The sequence below is a fragment of the Talpa occidentalis genome, unplaced genomic scaffold, assembly GCF_014898055.3.
Source record: "Talpa occidentalis isolate TD23 unplaced genomic scaffold, MPIMG_talOcc4v2.1 talOcc4.5, whole genome shotgun sequence".
NCBI lineage: Eukaryota > Metazoa > Chordata > Mammalia > Eulipotyphla > Talpidae > Talpa > Talpa occidentalis.
This window is the reverse complement of record NW_023604861.1, coordinates 77,448,989-77,469,765: the sequence shown is the minus strand read 5'-3', so window position 1 is coordinate 77,469,765 and position 20,777 is coordinate 77,448,989. Positions and strand designations below refer to the sequence as shown.

General features: G+C 44.2%; 1 pseudogene; it reads left to right on the top strand.

The window, feature by feature from the left end:
• Positions 1 to 9,756: 9,756 nt before the first annotated feature.
• LOC119258561 (GTP-binding nuclear protein Ran-like) overlaps positions 9,757 to 20,777 on the top strand; it is a 58,468-nt pseudogene continuing 47,447 nt past the window's right edge.

Genomic DNA, 20,777 nt, shown 5'->3' with positions numbered 1-20,777 from the left:
GAAGGATCCAGCAAACTCTTGCAGTGTAACTGAGGGGTGGGTTACACATTAGACATTTCTGATAAACTCATCAGGTATAATTCCTTGTTTTCTTTTTCCTCTTCTTGTACTTTGACTTGGCTTTCTAGAACTTTTACTGCTTCTGAGAGTGCTGGGGAGTGAGATACCACCCCCAGAGAGGCCTGTGCTGAAGAGAGGGGGCTGGATCATGAAAGCTCATCACCAGGGACAGGAAGAGGACTCGGCAGCTGACCTTGGCCCTTGGCGAGCCTCCCCTGTGGGTTGGTATGTTGCAGGAGTCAGCTGGTCATCCTCACTTCTCTCCAACCTGCTCCCTCCTCCCGCACTGAGGGCCAGCGTGAAGGTCACACCTTTCTCTCTCTCTCTGTCTCTCTCATTTGCATTCTCTCCGTGTTTAGGTTGCCCAAGTCCAAGCAACTGGGGACATGAGCTGTTATAATCTGGAACTTAACAGGTTTCTGTCTAGACACAAAAGGCAGAGGGATCCCATTTAGCAGTACACGAGGTTGAATGTGCATAGGAGCCAAGGTCAGCATCAATAACGACAAGCCACATTGATAACACGTGCCCTTAAATGATATGATGAGGATGGCACATCACTTCTATGGATTTCCTCCCTCCAAACTTTGCAGTACAGCAGAGGGTCTCTGTCTAATCATGACAAGCGCAACAAACAAATTCCAGTAGAGAGGCTTTCTACAAAATACTTAACCAGTACTTCTCAAAACTGCCAAGGTCATCAAAACAAGGAAAATGTGGAAATTGCACAACCAAAAGGGGCCTAAAGAGACAGGTTGACTCTGTGTAGTGTTGTGCCCTGGGTGAGATCATGAACAAAAAAAAAAGTCATTAGGTAAAAGGAACTCTAAATAAAGGATCGCTATTGGTTCATTAATTGTGACAAATGGACAAAAATAAGATAATGGGGAAGAGGGTGGTGGTATTTGGGAGCTTTCTTTGTTGTCTTCACAATTTTTCTGGAAATCTGAGACCATTCTAAGATTAAAAGTTTACTTTTTAACTCTGCATGGGAGAGGTATCAAGGCAACACCTTGATCTGTTAAGCATGCAAAGACACTTAGAACCCCGACTATATGCAGGATTAGGGATTGGAGAGCCTAGAGCAGAGGAAATGGGCCCAGTGAACCCTGGCAGAGTTTATAGTCCAGTGAGAAGGACTTTGTACATGTCTGCATTTCTCTTAATGAACACGACCTAAAATCTGCTTTTGTTATGAATAAAAGAGTACAACAGAGAGCTAAATAAGAGTGATAAATAGCAGGTTGTCCTTATGAATATAAACCCAGATTTCCTAGGCTACATCAACACCCTATTCTTGGACTACGGTGTTGACACATTTTTTAGGTAAGACTGGAGATAGATCTGTTTAGGACAGTGTTTCCAAATTTAACTTTAACTTTGATCATGAATTGCTTTAAAAGTGATAAGTATCGCCAGGGCCTCCCGGGTGGCGTAGCAGGTTGAGTGCTGCGCTGTGAAGCTGTCCTCAACCTCTGCAGCATGGGTTCGATTCCTGGCCAGCCAGGGAGAAGCACACATGGCGTGGCAGACCTCTCCTGCCTCACCCACTGCTCCCCTCAACAGTGTCTTCGGTCCATCTGTTCTGCTCCCCGCTCTCTCTGGTGAATTCTCTCACCCTCCCCGCCTCTGACCTGTACCCCAGTTCTTGTATAAATAAATAAATCTTTAAAAAAAAAAAGTGATAAGTATCAACGGGACACCAAGTATCCACTATAAGGCAAATTGGTATTCTTATTCTTATTATCATTATTATTATTTTCGAGTTAAAATAATTTTAATTTTTTTCATTAAATGTAGTGCTTTTTCCTACATCATTGTTAATTTTTGGAGATGATGTGATTTGTGAGTTGGGATTACAAAAAGCGAGAGTAAAGTATCTTACAGATAAAATTCTTTAAGGTAGAAAAATGATAGCAAAACATCTTTTCATTTTATATGTTCTTGTAAGAACTTTAAAATGGTATTTATATGTTTTGTGTCTTTCATATATTTGTTTTACAATATTTTGAGTCTTTTTACAATCATCTGTCTCTGTATTAGAAATAGCCTTGCTGTGAATGGAAGAGACACTGCCCCAGCCTATGTGTCCGTGTGTGGTGAAAGGCCCCTGTGTCCAGATACTTTGGATCACAGAGGACAAGGGATAGAGGTGTAAGCTCAGGTGATATTTGTGTCCACTTAAGTCAGGCTACTCCAAATAATGTTCATTGTTTCATCTTAGGCAATATACATCTAGTTTTTTTTTTTCTTTTATAAAGTTAAAGCTCAGGGGCCCTCCCTGGTAGCCCAAGGTGTAAGTCTCAGCACTACCACCGCTAGGGCCTGAGTCCCTCTCCCCAGGGAGGTGACCCACATAAGGCACAGCAGACCTCTCCTGTCTTGCCCGCTGCTCCCCTCACCGGGAGTATTGCAGTAGATCCACCGGTTCTGCTCCTCACTCTGTCTCTGGTGAATCCTCTCACCTCCTGCACCTCTGGCCTACACCCCAGTTCTTCTATGAATTAAATAAATAAATATATATATTTTTTTTTAAAAAGGAAAGTTACAGCTCAGAGTGCTTATCTTCACTTTAAAGTATTCTAAATTTCATTGATTCAGATACTACTTAGTACCCCAGTACCCTTCTTTTCATTTAAATCTTTCTTATTTTAGCCATAGAGCAAAATAGAACAGTTAGTGGTATGAGTCCTTAATATTGAAAAAATATTGTTTAATATCCAAGATATATGCTCAAGTTATATGTCAAAATATGTGACAGTTTTGGTAATCAGTCAGTAGACAGTGCACCAGGATGTATAAGATTGCATCTGACTGCCTGTAAGAGGAATCTGACAACAATTTAACTATGTAGGATTTTCCCCCTATAACAAGAAATTTGAAGGGGAGCCGATTAGGGCTTATGCAGTGACTCTATGATATTATCAGGGACTTAACTTCATCTGGCTCCTTGGTGTACAATCACAACATGTGTCTTTTGTCCTGTGTTTCAGGCAGGAGCAAGGACAAAAAAGCAAAACATGCAATAAGCACCTAAGTCTTCCCTTACACCAGGAAAACAGTTTTCTAGAAACCCATTTAGTAAAGATCTCTGTACATATCTTAGACCCAGCCTCCTGTTACAGCCATTTCCCATGCTGCAGGAGCCCAGAAAAATCAACTCTTGTAGCTGGGCCTTGGGCACCCTGAACAAAATCATATTTATTAATGGCAGCCAAGATAGAAAAAAGAAATGCCTCTAATATCTGTTCCTTTTTTGAAAGCAAGGAAAATCTTCCTAGAAACACTCTTACAGACTTCTCTCACACTTCCTTTGCACGCCAATCCAATCCAGGTCTTTGCCTAAATGGTCACTTAGAAACCCAGGAATGAGGCAATGGATGTGCTCAGAGCAATCCAGAACCATCCCTCTGCTGGGAGGAGGAATAAGACCAAGTGGTGGGAGGAAGCTACCAGGTGAGGGTGAGTTGCAGCTGATGGGCAAGCAACCAGTAGAGTCTGCCAAAGCTAGGTAGTGCCTCAAATGTCATCGGTTTTTATTAGGGAATTGGAGACTCTCTCAAATGGTGTTTCAGCTATATTACGGTTTATGGGTTTAGCTTGATGGGGTACTGGGGTTTTCTTTTAAAAATTACTTTGGTTTGGTTGTTGCTTCTTTAAAATAAACAACATCCACTAATTAGTAGCAGAAGCTTTCTAAGCCTCAGTTTCTTTGACTGTAAAATGGGCCTACTAACCTGTCCTTTAAGGGTGCTGGGAGGACTACAGTGAGGCGCAAAAGCACTTACAACAGCTCCCGGCACTTTGTGAGCATTGTATAAATATTTGCCTTTCTTGTTTTTGATACAATTCCAAAATAAATTATCTGTTTTTCCTAAGTTGCACTTATTCAGATACAAAAAGCAGATTACAAAGTGTATTAACATCTTGTTGCTTTAAAGTTCATTCTGAAAGATGGTGGGCAGATAAGAACCATTTCACAAATGCCCAGAGAATGAGTGCTGCTGGGGCCAATTGTGGGTGGCCTGATTCGGCCCTTCTACTTTGCCTCCACATGTTTTCCATCTTATTTTTTTCTTAATAAAAAGACTCACTATAGAGTGCTCATCATAAAAGGGTGGACTGTGGTAGACTGAATATCTCCGAGTCTCAATCCCCAGAATCTGTGACTATATCAAGAGAAAATCAAGTAGCAGATGGACTTAGATTGCTAATTGACTCATCTCATAATTGGGAGATTATCCTGGATTATGGGGGGGTAGTGTGATCACAGGGGGCCCTCTGACCCTAGAAGACCTAGGGTCAAAGAGGGGTGATTTGAGCCAGGTCATTGCTGACTTGGGTGGAGAGTAGAAACAGGTCTGTGCACACCTCTAGAGACTGCAAAAGGCTAGAAGATGGAGTCTCGCCTTAAACCCGCAAAAGGGACACAGTCCTGCCAGTGGATTTCAGCTCAGTGAGGACCTGTTTCAGTCTTTTGACCTCCAGTACTGTAGGATAATAAGTTTTTGTTATTTTAAGGCACTGAATTTGTGGTAATTTGTTCCAGCAGCAATAGGAAACTAACACAGGGAAAGAATGTAATTTCAGCTGAGATAAAATGACATTTAGGAACCTCAGACATCCCTTCATGTCAAACTTTGCACACAAAAAGGTAAATACTAAACGGGTTCAAACTTCACTTCTACATCAGGATCCAAGGAATCTGTCATGATGTTGCCAATTGGGTGGGTTCTGTGTTCAAACTACTGAGGAATAACCACCGACACACCGGATAGAAGGTTAGCAAGCTCAGGTTTATTGCAAAAAACTCCTGAGGCAGGAGGGGATCTTGGGAGGAGCCTATTACTGTGAGGGTAGGTTTCCTTTTTTTTTTCCCCCCAAATTTTGTCTTTTTTTTTTTTTTTTAAAGATTTATTTATTTATTTATACAAGCACTGGTACAGTCAGAAGCGTGGGAAGGTGAGAGTTTTCACCAGAGCCAGAGGGGGGAGCAGAGCAGGCAGAAGGACTGAAGTACACTGCTGAGGGGAGCAGCGGGCAGCAGCAAAGATCTGCGCACCATGTGGGACCCTCACCTGGTGGCCGGGGATAGAACCGGCACTGCAGAGTCTGCAGGCAGCTTCGCAGCCCAGCGCTCAACTGCTGCGCCACCAGGGGAGGCCCAGGTTTACTTTTATAATCTCTCTTGAGGACTTCCCCCATTCTGGTGCTTTTCCACTACCCCCTTTGCCACATTGCCCCACTTTGGCCCCCAGAGGTGTGAAGCCACCACAAGCTACTGGGTGCCTCTATGTGCCTCTTGTGGTTACCAGCCTCTGCCTGCTAGCTCAGTGGCTAGCAGCCTTTGCCTGTCAGCTTTCTGCTCCTCAGGCACCCAGCCTCAGTTTGCTATCTTAGAACAAGCCCTGGCCAGCCAGCTTGCAGCCGGCTCTTGCAGGCCAGCCCTCTAGCCAGCTAGCGCTCTACTCCCTCAGTGGTCCTGAGAATACATGGACAATGAAGGGAAATCAAACAGGATGCCACCATTTTATTGGAACATGGAGAGGAGTAAAAGTATTAGCTCGGCAACTTAAAGAAAGCAGAAAAGAATAATGGGTGGGTGTCAGAAAGGAGGAAATGGTGAAACAGTAAACATAAACAAAAAAGGGAAAACTATCTCTGGCCAAACAGTATCCTGGGCCATTCCGTGTAAGGGAAAATAGCCCTGCCAGTCTCCTCTCCTAAGCAGATGCCATCTACTTTTGAGAAAGCATAATTAAGATGGGAAGAAAATAGGTGAGATACTTTAGGGAAAAATCATCCAAAATGATTGAATTTTCTTTTTGAGATTTAGGGCTTTCCAGGGACTGAACTTGATTATCCACATTACATTTGACATCAGTCCCCTCTGGAAATGTGAGGCAGATGAACCACGGCCCTGCAGGGTTGGGGTTGTGGTTCCATGCCTCAGTGGTTTCAAGCCCTTGCGGCATCAAGTCCTTGCTGCAACCCGACTGCTCTAGGCTCCGTGGGCCTTCCAGACACTTGTGTGGCCACCAGGTCAAGGCAGATGGAAGTCTTCCCAGTGGTGGGGAATGAAGAGAAATCTTCACATTTTGTTCCTTTCAAATAAAGCATTATCATTAATAATATCAGAATTCTTTGATGATGGGGTGTGATTCCAAGTGAAGTATTATGGTTTCTTACTTAGCAACTACAAAATGCTGACAGTGCTTTTAGCTAAATAGATTCTGTATTCTATTGTTGATATTATGGTTCTTAGTCCCTCTGAGGAATTGCTGCTGATCCATCTCTTAGTATATTTTTCAACTATCTAATTATTATTTAAGAAGATTTGAATAAATGTCCATCTTAACCTATTTTTCTTTGCTATTTAGCATCTTGCCATATTCATTATTTCATGTTAACATGGAGTCCCTAAAATAAATCTTAACCATTTTTTCAACATGCCCAACATATTACAGTTATTAATAATGATGACTAGCTCTCACTGAGTCTTTAAAATGTACACGGTCCTGAGTTTTATATGACTTTATATCTATGTGATAAACACCTTTATGACCACCATTTTACAGATGAGAAAACAGAATCTTAGAGATTAATTAATGAGATGAATCTTGGAGATTAATCAAAATAATTCATTAATTGGACATTAATGAACTTGTTTAAATCACAGAAAACCACAGCCCATAGCCAAATCTAGCCTCGCTGATTACAGCCAGCCAGCCCTGTGTCCCTTCTCTCTTCTGGTCTGCCAGCCTGGCTGCTGGCCCCCTCGCCACTGTCCAGGGCCCGCTGACCACTACCTACTTGTGGGGACTCTATTCTTTGTAATTGCTGACAACAATCAGTAGAATCACATCCCAGAAGTTGGTGAATGAGCAAGTCACCCTCAACTCCAACAAGGTGTCCCGGGGGACAAAACCAGATGGGTCTGGGAGAAATCTCTAGGCATGCTGGCCCTGGCCCCTTCTGTTTTGGTGACAGGCCTGTGTCCTGTGGGCATCTCTGCTGTGCAGTATGAAGTATGCCCCCTATTGGGTCTGGGAGGGCGCAGTATGTCTAATTCAGAGGTAAGGCTTCATAACCCACTGGGCCATATTTAACAGTTTTATAGATAGTAAGAGTGACACTTTCATTTCTCCCTGTCACATTCCTGTGTCTGCATCATGAATAGTTCAAAAATCAGAAGGGAAAAAAGCAGATTCTTTTTCTGATTTCCTAAAATCCCAATAATCCCCATCTATGTGTCAGAAATGTACCCCATCATTTAAGGCCCAGACCAAGTGCCATTTTGAGTATCCCCCGAGACCTGATGTGATCTGTCCTTGTGCCAGCCTCTCGCTGTCCTTCCTTGTCTTCCTTTCAGTCCCTTGTCAAATTCGGTTTCATTGCTAGCTGTGTACTAATTATACTTCATAGCTACATAGCATAAGTAGCTCTCAGCTTTTATGGTTGGGCTCTAAAACAATCTAAACTTCCCTTTTACTTTCTAACCAACAACCCCAAATGCTGGTTATGATTCCAAATTCACACTCTCTTGCATCAGTTGACAAAATGAGCGTTTCTAGCCACCTCACAGCAGAGTTGCCAGCTGCTCTGTGCTGCAGCTTCATCATTTTTGTCAGAATGACATTTGGGGGACAATTCTTTTAAATATTCTATTCTATTTGCAGTGATTACAAAACACATATAAAATGGAAAAATAAAAATGTTCATTCTCATGACAAAAAAGTGAAGCGCTCAAATTTGATTCATTTAAGGTAACAGTAGAAATTGTTAGACTTGCTGAATATTAGAGATATTTAGACTGGAGTTGACTACCTGTTTCATTTATGGTAATTGACTTTTGTATTTAACTGAGAAGGAAAAGAATAAAAAATGTGTAAAAGGAAAAGAAAAAAATGTATAATATGGTGTATGAGTCAGGATTCTCCAGAGAAACAGAACAAATAGAATGTGTACATATATGTATAAATAGAGAGATTTATTTTAAGGAATTCACTTATGAGATAAAGATTGGTAAATCCAAAATTTGCATAAGCCCAAATATGAGGGCTGGTGGGCTTGAGGCCCAGGAAGACATTCAAGTATGAAGACCATCTGCTGGCAGAATTCCCTAATGCTCCAGGAAGAGCAATCATTTGTTATACTCAGCCCTTCAACTGTTGCATGAGGCCTACCATTATTTTGGCAAGCAATCTGCTTTATTTAATGTTGACAGATTTCATTGTTAATGTCACCTAACAAGACCTTCACAGAAAAATCCAGAATAATATATGACTATGTATCTGGGCACGGTGGCCCATTCAAGTTGACACACTGATCATCACACATGGTAGAAATAGATCTTCAAAATTATGTTCAGAAGGGAGAGGATATTATATTTTTTAAATCTCTGGAAATGTTTAAATATTATTTGTGCATGTTATTTAGAAATCCTTGAAAGTATAAAAAGTTTGTGTATTTTAGGGCCTCCCCGGTGGCGCAGTGGTTGAACGCTGGGTTGCAAACCTGCCCGCAGGCTCCGCAGTGCCGGTTCAATCCCCGGCCACCGGGCGAGGGTCCCACATGGCGTGCAGACCTCTCCTGCCACCTGCTGCTCCCCTCATCAGCGTACTTCAGTCAGTCTACCGGTTTTGCTCCCCGCTCTGGTGAATTCGCTCACCCTCCCGCACTTCTGACTGTACCCAGTGCTTGTATAAATAAATAAATCTTTAAAAAAATAAATAAAAAGTTTTTGTATTTTAATATAGTTTTTAGAAGCAAAAAAATTTTTTATTTATTTATTTATTTTATTTATTTATACAAGCACTGGGTACAGTCAGAAGCGTGGGAGGGTGAGAGAATTCACCAGAGCCAGAGCGGGGAGCAGAGCAGGCAGAAGGACCAGAGTACACTGCTGAGGGGAGCAGCGGGCGGCAGGAGAGGTCTGCGCGCCATGTGGGACCCTCCTCCGGTGGCCGGGGAGCAGCCGGTTATCAAACCGGTGCTGCACAGCCTGCGGGCTGCTTCGCAAGCCAGCGCTCAACCGCTGCTCCACCGGGGAGGCCCTAGAAGCAAAAAATTAAGGAACTCCCTTTGGACTCTTTGAGGGAAGATGTTAGATAAAATGGGGTTTCTATGGATATAGATCGAGGCATGAAACTATATGTGATGTTCAGCATAAGGGCATTAAATCAAAATAATTGTCAACAAATTTTATCAAACAATAGGCAAACACTAAGTTACTGAAATCCTTAAGTAACCATGATTTTTTCCCCTAAATTCTAATATTATGAGGAAGAAACAAGTCAACAGACAGTAAACTGTTCATTAGGAATATTACTAAATTGAATGACCCCCAAAGTCATCTCACAGTGCTGGCATATAGCTCTGCCTTCACTGAAGCTCATAAACTGTGATGCCCAACCTTTTCATCATGACGGACCCTGACTAAGAAGATGGTGATTGTGATAAAACAGAGAAGTTGTGGGAATAGATAGGGGCGATCTTTGTAGAACAATGTGCTTGTGCTTAATGCCACAGATCTGTGCAGTTAAAAATGGCTAAAATGGGTGGTGAGAGACACACCCTGCTCTTGCCCTGACCCCCTCCAGTATTCAGATGTTGACTGCATCCTGGGCATTTGAAATGAGCTTCTACTATCTTTCCAGCAGATAGCTTGAAGACAGTTCTGAAAATAATATCACAATGACTACCCAAGGAGAACCCCAAGTTCAGTTCAAACTTGTGTCGGTTGGTGATGATGAACCGGAAAAACTACATTTGAGAAATACCAATTAGCTGATTTATTGGAGAACTACCTGGGTGCTGAGGCCCATCTCCTCGTGTTCCATACCAACGGAGGACCTATGAAGTTCAATGTATGGGATGCAGTTAGTTAGGCTTTCAGTGGACTGAGACATGGCTATAAGAGCCCAGCCCATTGTACCATTGTAGTGTTTAATGTGACATTGAGAGTTACTTATAAGAATGTGCTAACTGGCATAGAGATCTGGTAGGAGTATGTGAAAACACCTCGTTGTGTTATGTGACAACAGAGTAGATGTTAAGGACAGGAAACTTAGGTATGAATTTGTGTATTTCTTTATGTATTTCTGCCAAAAGTAACTACAACTTTGAAAACCCTTTCCTCTGGCTTGCTAGAAAACTAGCCAGAGACCCTAACTTGGAGTTCATTGCCATGCCTGGTCTTTTTTTTTTTTTTTTTTTTAAGATTTAATTATTTATGCGTACAAGAACTGGGGTACAGGCCAAAGGTGTGGGGGTGAGGGGGTTGTTGTTGGTGGTGGTGAGAAGATTCACCAGAGACAGAGTGGGGAACAAAACAGGCAGACTAATTGAAATACACTGCTGAGGGGAGCAGAGGGCGAGACAGGAGAGGTGGGTTAGCTCCCTGGCTGGGATGGAACTCATGCTGCAGTGGCTGTGGATAGCTTCATAGTGCTGAGACTTAGCCCCTTGTGTCACCAAGGAGGCCCTGTTTGCCACTGGATTATATAGCTAAGCAGCACATGTGTTTAGTCTTTGGGATGCTGAAGGAGATGAATGGACTTTGGAGTGAATGTGACAATTAAAAAAAAATCTTCAATTTTGGAACTTGCATATTTAACTATTTTGGATCACATTTGATTCTTGAGTTTCATATATAAAACTGCTATAGTTACATCACAAGATTCAGTGAAATCTTGTTAGTTACTACAGTTGCCTTTTCCTTTAGAATTCCTTTTCATTTAGCATCAGAAGAAGACTGTGTTTCAAATTAAAAAAATGACTAAAATGCTAAATATTATATGTGTTTTACCACAATTAAACAAAAAATAAATGGTGAGTCATGAGTTTTGATAGTTTGGTATACATTTAATCCAGGTACATGACAGAGTTACAACTCTTTAGTTTCAAATTATACAACCAGCGAGAGCCAGCTTGAGCAAGAGGGAGATAGATAATGGTACCAGGGTTTATCTCAGAACCCCAGGGCAGAAACAATAAGAGATCACAGGGAAGACTAGAATTAGAAACTTGGGCCCCCCTGGTGGCACAAGGGGTTGAGATGCAACTTATGAGCCTGTCCGTGGCCTCTGCAGCATGAGTTTGAAAACCCACCGGGGAACTACCAACATGGCGAGCAGACCGCTCCTGACTCACCTGCTGCTCCCCTCAGCAGTGTATTTCAGTCAATCTGCCTGTTCTGCTCCCCACTCTGTCTCTGGTGGATCCTCTCGCTCCCCCCCACCTCTCACCTGTACCCCAGTTCTTGTATGCATAAATAAATATATTTTAAGGGGAAAAAAAAGAAACTCGGAGGCTCCTCCTTGTCTCTGTGACTCTACTACATCCTCATTCTCTCAACCGCTTGGTTCCTCTTGTCTTTCTAGTCCATGGGGTGGACTAAGATCACTGCCTTCATTTCTCCACAGCTCGCAAGTTCATTTGGCATGTGACTCCCATGTCAAGAATAACTTGCAGTATCCCACTGCCCATCCGATATTCCCAAGGAAAGGAAGCAGACAGGCACAACTAGGTCAGGTGGCCTCCCCTGGTCTAATCATCCCTGGTGAAGGGATGGTACAAATATGGCCAGTTCAGAGTGGTTGTGCATATCTCTCCAACATCTTAATGTTTGGGTGTATCCATTCCACTAAACCAGATAATGTTCTTCCCTCAAGCTCTTAGCACACATGCTTCTATTCAGTTTAGTGGACATAAAAGAATATACTATGTCTCCTTATTGTGAGGTCAAATCTGCCCTTTAATCTTTAGCTTCACCTCACCCCTCTGTGGCCTTTGAGCTTGACTTTTAGAAAACAAAGGCCTATTAATTGCCCTGTAAGGGAGGGGGAGTAAGCGGAAAGGTGGGTACATTTATTTCTTGAATCCTGGATGCCAATAATTTATCAAGAGAAGTTGCCAAAGTCACCGACTTGCATATGCACCTCTAAGTTTTCCACCCCAAATAGGAGAGGAAGGCAACTCCCTAGACACAGACCACAGGTTTAGAATAAGAAGACCCCTGAGAGGTTGCCTGACAACAGCGGTGTCAGGATGAGGCCCCCCCTTACCATGAAGCTTCCTAAGGGAAGGAGTGAGTGTGGGAGTTTTGTTTGTTTGTTTGTTTGTTTTGACAAAGTAAGTGTTCTAAATATGCAATGCATTCTTTATAATGATCATTTGTAACGATTAAGCATTAAATCATGGTTATTATTTGCTTTAATATATAATAGAGGCATTACATGGTAGATACAGCCTTCCTCGGGAGACAAAGGACTTGAGTTACAGCTCCTCTAAATGGTAAGACCACGGAGATGAGTGACTGAAATCTTAATCTTCTCTGTCCTCCCTCCCTCAGATATTACAGGTCTTTGTAATGATTCAGTGATTAATTTCTTTTTGCTCCCAGTTCTTTTAAGCTCCCATATGAATGAAAAATGATAACACCCTTGCCTAACACTTCCCTGTGGGGAGGAAGGACTTTGATGCTTGCATCTGAAATAAGACTAGGGTAGCAACTGCCAGGCAAATTTTATGAACAAATGGGTTGGGAGTGTCTATAATCCTTCCAGGGAGTGGAAATTAGCTTATTAAAGGAAAATGCTGCACAAGGCATGTTCAGAACTGAGGCAGCATCTCTGTCTCAGGGGAAGCTATCCCTGTTGCTGAGCCCCATGGTCATGGACACGATTGCTTTCCAAATGCTTACTATCAAGACTTGACAGCACTCTTCCTCAGTGTTCTCCACATGAATCAAAACCTTGCTATTTTTTTAAAAGATTTATTTATTTACGCATACAAGAACTGGGGTACAGGACAGAGATGGGGGGATTGAGAGGACTCACCAGAGACAGAGTGGGGAGCAGAACAGGCAGACTGACTGAAATACACTGCTGAGGCGAGCAGCGGGCACGTCAGGAGAAGTCTGCTGCGCCATGTGGGTAGCTCCCTGACCAGCTGGGGATCGAACTCATGGCTGGCAGTAGCGCTGTCTTTAACCCCTGCACCACCAGGGAGGCCTTCACAACCTTGCTATTATAGAATTGTTGTTGCTCCAAAAACAACACTGAATCCCAGGTGGAGTGTGTGCCCAAATAGGCACGTCTCAGTTCCTCCTTGGAAGCTCCTCTCTGGCCTCTATTGTGAAGATGTCTTGTAAGAAAGTGGAAAAGCCTAGGAATTAATTTGTTGAGGCTAAGGCCTGAAAACCCATAACTTAGAAGAAAAGTTAAAAAGCGATACAATAAATTTATTTATTTTACTTATAAGACGGGAAAACACAAGGGACATAAATGTAGCCATGCACGCAGCCCAAATGTACCCTCTGTGCAATTTATTTCAGCGCATCCTATGCATTAATTTTGGATTTCTGACAGCTCATTACCTGTAGTAACAATCCATTGTTTTCATGGAGAAAGAAAATGTAATTCATATCTATTCTTTATGCTGTGCATACAAATGAGTTCATTAAATGTTAAATAACTAGATAATTGTTAAATGTTCTATGTCAGTGATTCCTAGACCTTAGCTGCATCAGAATCTCCTGGAGATGTTGCTAAACTCAGGTTGCTAGATCCCGTCCCAGAGTTTCCGATTTGGTAAGTTTAGAATTTACTAAGGTCAGAAGTTTAGAATTTACATTAAGTTCCCACATGGATGAATTCTGGAAAGATGGCAGAAGAATAAAAACACTGGGCTCACCACAGATAAAACAAAATAATATGCAGATCAAAACAACAGTCTCAAGGGCCTCCCCGGTGGCGCAGCGGTTGAGCGCTGGGCTGAGAGGCGGCCCACAGCCTCTGCAGCTCTGGTTCCATCCCTGGCCACCGGGCGAGGGTCCCACATGGCGCGCAGACCTCTCCTGTCGCGCCTGCTGCTCCCCTCAGCAGTGTCCTCTGTCTGTCTGCCTGTTCTGTTCCCCTCTCTGGCTCTGGTGGGTTCTCTCACCCTCCTGCGCTTCTGACTGTACCCAGTGCTTGTATAAATAAATAAATAAATAAATAAATAAATAAATAAATAAATCTTTTAAAAAAGAAAAACAGACTCAAAAGGACAACTGGAAGACCACAATTCTTACAAGGAAAAGTGATTTCCAGAGACGGTAGGAAAAGTTATAATATAATTTTGCTTGGAACACACCCAGGAAAGCGTGACCCAGGAGAGGAGGTATGACTGTGATTCAGGCCTTTTTTAGTTGGTGACTGAGGGTCATGCCCACACTGGGAGCTACACTGGAGAGGGGGTGGGGCACACACAATCAGGTGTGGAAAACAAGGGGCCCACCTCCAAATAATGTTAGGGTTTGGGGATCCAGAGATCGGAGGTTGAAGGCAGGGAGAACAGATAGATATGTTATGGGCAGATGCCATGCTGCAAGAAGAACCAGGGAATCAGGGCTGGAGGGCAAAACACCCAGCATTTCTGTTATTAGTGGTGCTGGAGGTCACTATATATCCTTGTGAAGGCCACTGTATGTTATCTAAGGTGGGGACTGTCAGCTAGAGTCTGCTACACCTGGATGCAGGCAGCTGGACATAGGCCTCTAAACATAGGCAGCTGGATGCAGGCTCTGGATGCAGGCAGCTGGACACAGGCAGCTGGACACAGGATGCAGGACACAGGCTGATGGACACAGGCAGCTGGACACAGGCCTCTGGATGCAGGCAGCTGGACATCGGCAGCTGGATACAGGCCTCTTGACACAGACTGTTGGACACAGGCCGCTAGAGCACTTACCTGCAAGAAAGGCCTGGATAGAGGAACTTGATGTGAGTGAGAAGAGGTCCACCTATGGTCCTGCAGTAAAAGGTTCCTCTCTACAAATGGTTTCTATGTTATACAAAATAGCCTCCCCACCCCTGCCTGGAGTCACTGCTCAGATGCTCACTGCCTGGAATCAGAGTTCAAAGCACCAAGGCACTGGCAGCAGAGCTAGTGCCTCCAGGGAAGACTGGATATGTGGAAGCCCGAGGGATAGACCCTGCCACAACTGTGCCCCATACCTGGTCTCACACCCTTGAGGAAGGAGAGGGCACTGTGAGAGTCATTCTTTTAGAGAAGGCACCTACAGACCCTGAGAAACACAGGGCCTCATCTACTTGTGAGCACATTTGGGACTGCGGCCTCTCCACTGTCCAAGCCCACAGTTCGATGATTACTTTGCTTAATTTATGGAAGTTGAAACTGTTATCAAAATTTTCTCGAAAAGCAAACTGGTAGAATAAGTGTATTCTACCAAACCTTCAAAGAACTTTTGCCTATTTTCCTCAAACTTTTTCTCTTTGAAAAAACTCTTCCATCCTGCTGATGCTACTCTCTCTTATTTCTTGTTCTTAGTTTTTCCATTTGGAAAATGGGTCTAGGAACACCTGTCCTTTCTACCAGCATGTGGGCATCTAGAAATCCTCATGCCTGGAACAATGAATGAGCGAAGTATCAGAACACTGACAAGAGGGAAGTCGGTGTTTTGAGATTATGTGTTAGTTCTGCACTCCATGAGGATGGGGTTTTTTTGATTCTTCACTGATTTTTTAAATCTTAGAACAATGGCTGACACATAGTAGGCCCTCAAAAAGTGTTGAACCAATAGGTGGAGAAAAAAACAGCAAAGAAGTGTATAGAATTTAACATCTGGGTCCTCAGGCTCAATCTCAAATCTTGATTTCCAAGCTCCAGCAAGTTTTCTCCTTCTCTCCGAGCTGTTGCCAGAGTGGAAAGCTGAGGAGGCCCCACAATGGAATGCCATCAAGTCTCATGTTAGGGTCTTTTACTGCTCTGCTGTATACAAAACTCATTTTGGAAACACGAACAAACATTAAATTCCAATTATTGTCTCTTTTTTTGGCAAGGAAAAGAATTCCAGTTCAGCTCAGAGCATGACATGCCTGATCCTATTCTCTTTTTAAAAGTTTAAAAAAAAAAAACAACAAAACAAAACTTGGAAGCTTTCTTGGCATTCTATGTTCTCATTCCAAGCCCATGAAGTGGTCAGAAAACATGTATCATCTGTGCAGCCTTCCGCGGTGCCAGTTACAGTCAGCATGGCCTCTCAAAGGGTGCCCAAAATCTTGAACCAACTAGTGGGTCAGCACTAGGCTAGAACAATCTGGGTGAGAATTTTCAATTGAAGGGGCCACAGAAGCCATCTTGTGGTTCTGTCATTACAGAGGCTATAAAGACATGGTCGCCCCGAGGGTCAGTGGCAGACTTGCCATATTTCAGCTCAAGGACATTTAATAGAAAGAACACTGCCCACCATCTGACCCTGCACAGCCTTCAGGCCACAGGGTCTGTGGTGAGACAGGTGTGGGCAGGGAGGCCGGCAGGCTGTGGGTTAACGGCCAGGGAAGTTGCACTTCTTCCTCTGCTCTGTTCCTCTCACTATGTGCAGGAGAGAAAACCTCTGTGGTGTGGCCACCCCTGGCTGCTTCCCTGGCTCTTCTCTGACAGTGGAGCTGTGTGTATTTGTGTGAGCAGAAGGAAAAGTGCAGAAAGATGTTTGTTATCAGCTCATGGGAACTACCCTGAGCCCTGGGATTGGAGGGGGCAGATAGGGATAATTAACTTTTCCTTTATCCTCTTCTGTGTTGCTTGAATTGTTACAATCAGTATTCATTAAACATGCAACTTTTAAAAGTCCCATAAAATTGAAAAGCAAGCTGCAAAGGGATGCATGCAATATGGCATCATGTATATAAAATCACAAACTGTAAAAGACAACACTATGTGTTCTTTATGGAGCTGTACCTAAGTCGTAGAAGTCCCAAACCTGCTCAAACACCACATTCCAGCTGGGGAGAGCTGTTGGAGAAGGAGGTGCTGTGGGGTCAAGGGAGGTAACTTTGGCTGGATCTGTGACATGGTTTCCTAAAAACAAAAACCAAACAAGGAAAAAAAAAAAAAAAACCTCAAAGTAAATATGGCAAAAGGTTAATGTTCACTGGGGCTAGTGATGGGTAGGTAGGTGACTCTTACATTACTCTCTGTAATTGTTCATATGGTTGATACAGCTCATAAGCTACAAAATTACCTATAATAAAGGTGAAAAGGGCTGCATTCAACTCACTGGTAACTTATCATCTTATAACAACTCCCTATTCATCCTCCAGATGTAAGAAAGTGAGGAAGAAAAGAGGGAGAAAGGAAGCAGCAAAGGATTTTGGCAAAGCTAGGTTACTCTTCTGATTTTCCTTATTCCTTGTTTTAGTCAGTTGGGGACACAATAGCAAAATACCATTGACTGGTGCATAAGCAACAAATATTTATTTCTCATAGTTTTGGGGCATTGAAGTAAAAATCAAGGTGCCAGAAGAATCCATGTCTGGTGAGGTTCCTCTCTGTGTCTGCAGGCAGCAAGCCCCCTACTGTATCTTCATGTTATGAGGGCACTGATCCCACCATAGAGCTCCTTCATCATCCCCCTAAATCTAACCAACACCCACAATCCTCACCTGCAGATGACATCATGTTAGGAATTAGGGCTTTGACATGTGACTTTTTCGGGGACACAAACATTCAGCACATAGTATTCTTCTACAATGTCTTATTTGACAATAAAGAAGGGAGAGAGGGGCCTCCCTGGTGGCGCAAGGGGTTAAGACCAGCACTATGAAACTGTCCGCAGCCACTGCAGCATGATTTCTATCCCCGGCCAGGGAGCAATCCACATGGCACAACAGACCTCTCCTGTCTTGCCCGCTGCTCCCCTCAGCAGTGTGTTTCAGTCAATCCATCTATTCTGTTTCCCACTCTGTCTCTGAATCTGGTGAATCTTCTCACCAGAAGACCTGTACCCCAGTTCTTGTATGCATAAATAAAAAAAATCTTTAAAAAAAAAAAAAAAAAGGGAGAGAGGCAAAATTAATGTCTCCTGGGTGGTGAATGGACGGATGCATGGACAGGTGAATGGGTGGATGGAAGGGTGAGTAGGTGAGTGTGTGAATGAAGGGTGGGTGAATGGGAGTTGAATGGGATGCATGGATGGATGAATGAACAATATAATGAACTAAATGCTGCTTGGTGTGGTTCTTGGTGTGGATTGGAGTCAGCCTTCACCATGAAGGCTCGCAGGGACCTCCCCACATTGCAGGCCAGCTTGCTGCTGCTCACCTCATGAGATCTGACCCCTTGTGCTCTTGCCTGTCAAACTACAAGTCCTTACATGTGTAATCAGTAGTTCGAACACAATGAAAACCTCCTGCAGATTACCGTTGTGTCAAGGTGTAACTATTTCTTATGTCCTTCCTTAGTCCTGAGATAAGATCAGCAACAGTGACTATAAGAATCCCAGAGACAGTGGTTACCCTGCTCTCAAGGGGTAGGAAATGATAATAAATTGTGTTCCATTGCAAATGTACTGCCTCAATTTTTTCTTGAAAAAAAAAATCCCTGATGGTGGGCAGTGCAGGTGTTCTACATTTTATGCCTTTTCTTGGGGTGTGTAACCTGAATCTGGAGTGTTGGGGGCCTGGTAGGAGGGCAGAGCAGAGCTCACACATCAGCCAGCACAGCAGGCTCTGTCAGGCTGGTGGGGACATGCCCAGGATGCCAGGTGCCAGTCATGTCTGCCTGCCTCTCCCTATGCTCCAGGTGCTGTGCACAGACACTACTTAGTTCTTTTTATTTTTCAGTTATTATTGATATGTTTGTATTATTAATATAATAAAAGGATGCAAATAATTCAGGGTTAGACTTCTGGATATTATTTAATTCTTTTTTTTTTTTTCTAAGATTTTTATTTATTTATACAAGCACTGGGTACAGTCAGAAGCGCGGGAGGGTGAGAGAATTCACCAGAGCCAGAGCGGGGAGCAGAGCAGGCAGAGGGACAGAGGCACACTGCTGAGGGGAGCAGAGGGCGGCAAGAGAGGTCTGCGCGCCATGTGGGACCCTCCTCGGGTGGCCAGGGAGCAGCCAGCGATCTAACCGGCGCTGCACAGGCTGCGGGCAGCTTCGCAACCCAGCGCTCAACCGCTGCGCAACTGGGGAGGCCCCTATTATTTAATTCTTGCAGCAGTCAAGAGTTGAGCTGTGTGGCTGGGGTGTCTGGTGTATAGAAGAGGTGTGCTGGGAATGAACCTGGACTGGAGAGGACCAAATGCTGTATTGAGGGCTCATCCATGGCTTGAAAGGGAATATCAGGGATTTTGAATAGAGGAGTAGATTAACCTGACTCAATTTTTTGGAAATATCTCTGGCTTCAGGGTGGAGAGTGGACTGGACGGGGAAGAGTAGAGGAGAGAGGCCCAGGGGAGTTGGGCATGGGTAATAGTGGATGGCACTAGTGTGGGGTCTCAGGCCAGGATGGGGGTAGGGGCTGCGGGGGTGGGGTGGAGGATGCCTCTCGCCTGCAGAGGGCAAAGCAGCATAGAAGAGAAGGGAGCCAGTGAGGTGGTAGCAGTCAGACAAGGAAGAAGAAACCACAGTGGAGGTCTTGCTTAGGCTGCACCTTCTGGAGACCTTGGGCGACTCACAATGTCTCTCTAGGATTCAGTTTCCACTGCTGTAATGTCGGGACTGATGCAGCGTCCCCTGCGCAATGACTCTGGGTCGTTTACACCTTGGCTAGTGCCGGTCACTGGCAACAACGCCAAAGAAGCTGCCAAAGTGGCAGGGAGTGGTGGGCACCTGGGAGCCAGTTGGCAACACAGCAAGCAAAAGGCCAGTGCTCAGGCAAAGAGCGGTCAAGCAGTGCCAGGCTGCCAGCCCGGCCGAGCGCTGACGTCACCGCTGCCCGGCTCCCGGGCGTGGGCAGCGCGGGGCCGTGAACCACATCCTCTCTTTGCTTAACAGTCTTTATAGCAATGTTTTCTCAGTCAGGCAGTGCCAGGTCTCTGATCAAATGACTTTTGCAATCCTCACTGTCAAGTTTAAGGTTGGGTTAGGGAAGAGCAAAGAGTAAACAGGAAGGTGTCCTCAAAATCACCCCAGCCCTCCTGCTTGGTCTCCTCCTCTGCAGGGGACCAGGTGGGATCTTGCAATGGGACCTCTGAGCCTGCTGGTCTCAGAGACTATGCTTAGAACCCGACCTTGGAAATCACCTTGAACTGAGTGCCTTACTGTGATTTTTTCTGGCACTGCCTCACATTAGAAATGGGAGGTGCCATTGTTGTGACAGCTAACTGCTCCCCTGGTTGGGTTCTAAACCTAACCCCCTTTTTTCCACTTTTTATACATTTCCAGCTGTAAAGCTATGGTAAGTCATAGAAACTCTGTTCCTGCCGAGAAAGTGTGATGGGGCCCACTGTGGCCCTAGACACTGGGGATGACAGTGCTACCCACTTTGCACTTAGCATTGTTAAGTAAGAAAATACCAGTGAAATCTTCAGCACAGAGCCCGGCGCACTGTAAGTGCTCAATTAACTGAGCACTTACCATAATTACGCATTTGATGTCAGTATTTTTTAGGAAACTTTGAGTGAGTTTCGAGTCTGGGGGCTATGATCTGCATGGCTCACTCCCTGCAGTGCTTTCCTGCAAGGAAGCTGCACCCCTGACCCCAGAGTTACTGTCTGCAGGGGAGGTTGACCAGTCAACCAGCGGGCACTGACTGTGCACATAGTCTGGAGGGATGCTGGAGGTACAGGAGCACATGGGGGGAGCACTTATAAGAGAGCTGGGGTCCTCAGACCTAGTAACTACCCTCCAGCTCACTGGAATGTGATCCTCTGGCTGGAAAGATCTTCCCCCAGATATTTGAGTGACTCACTCCCTGCAGT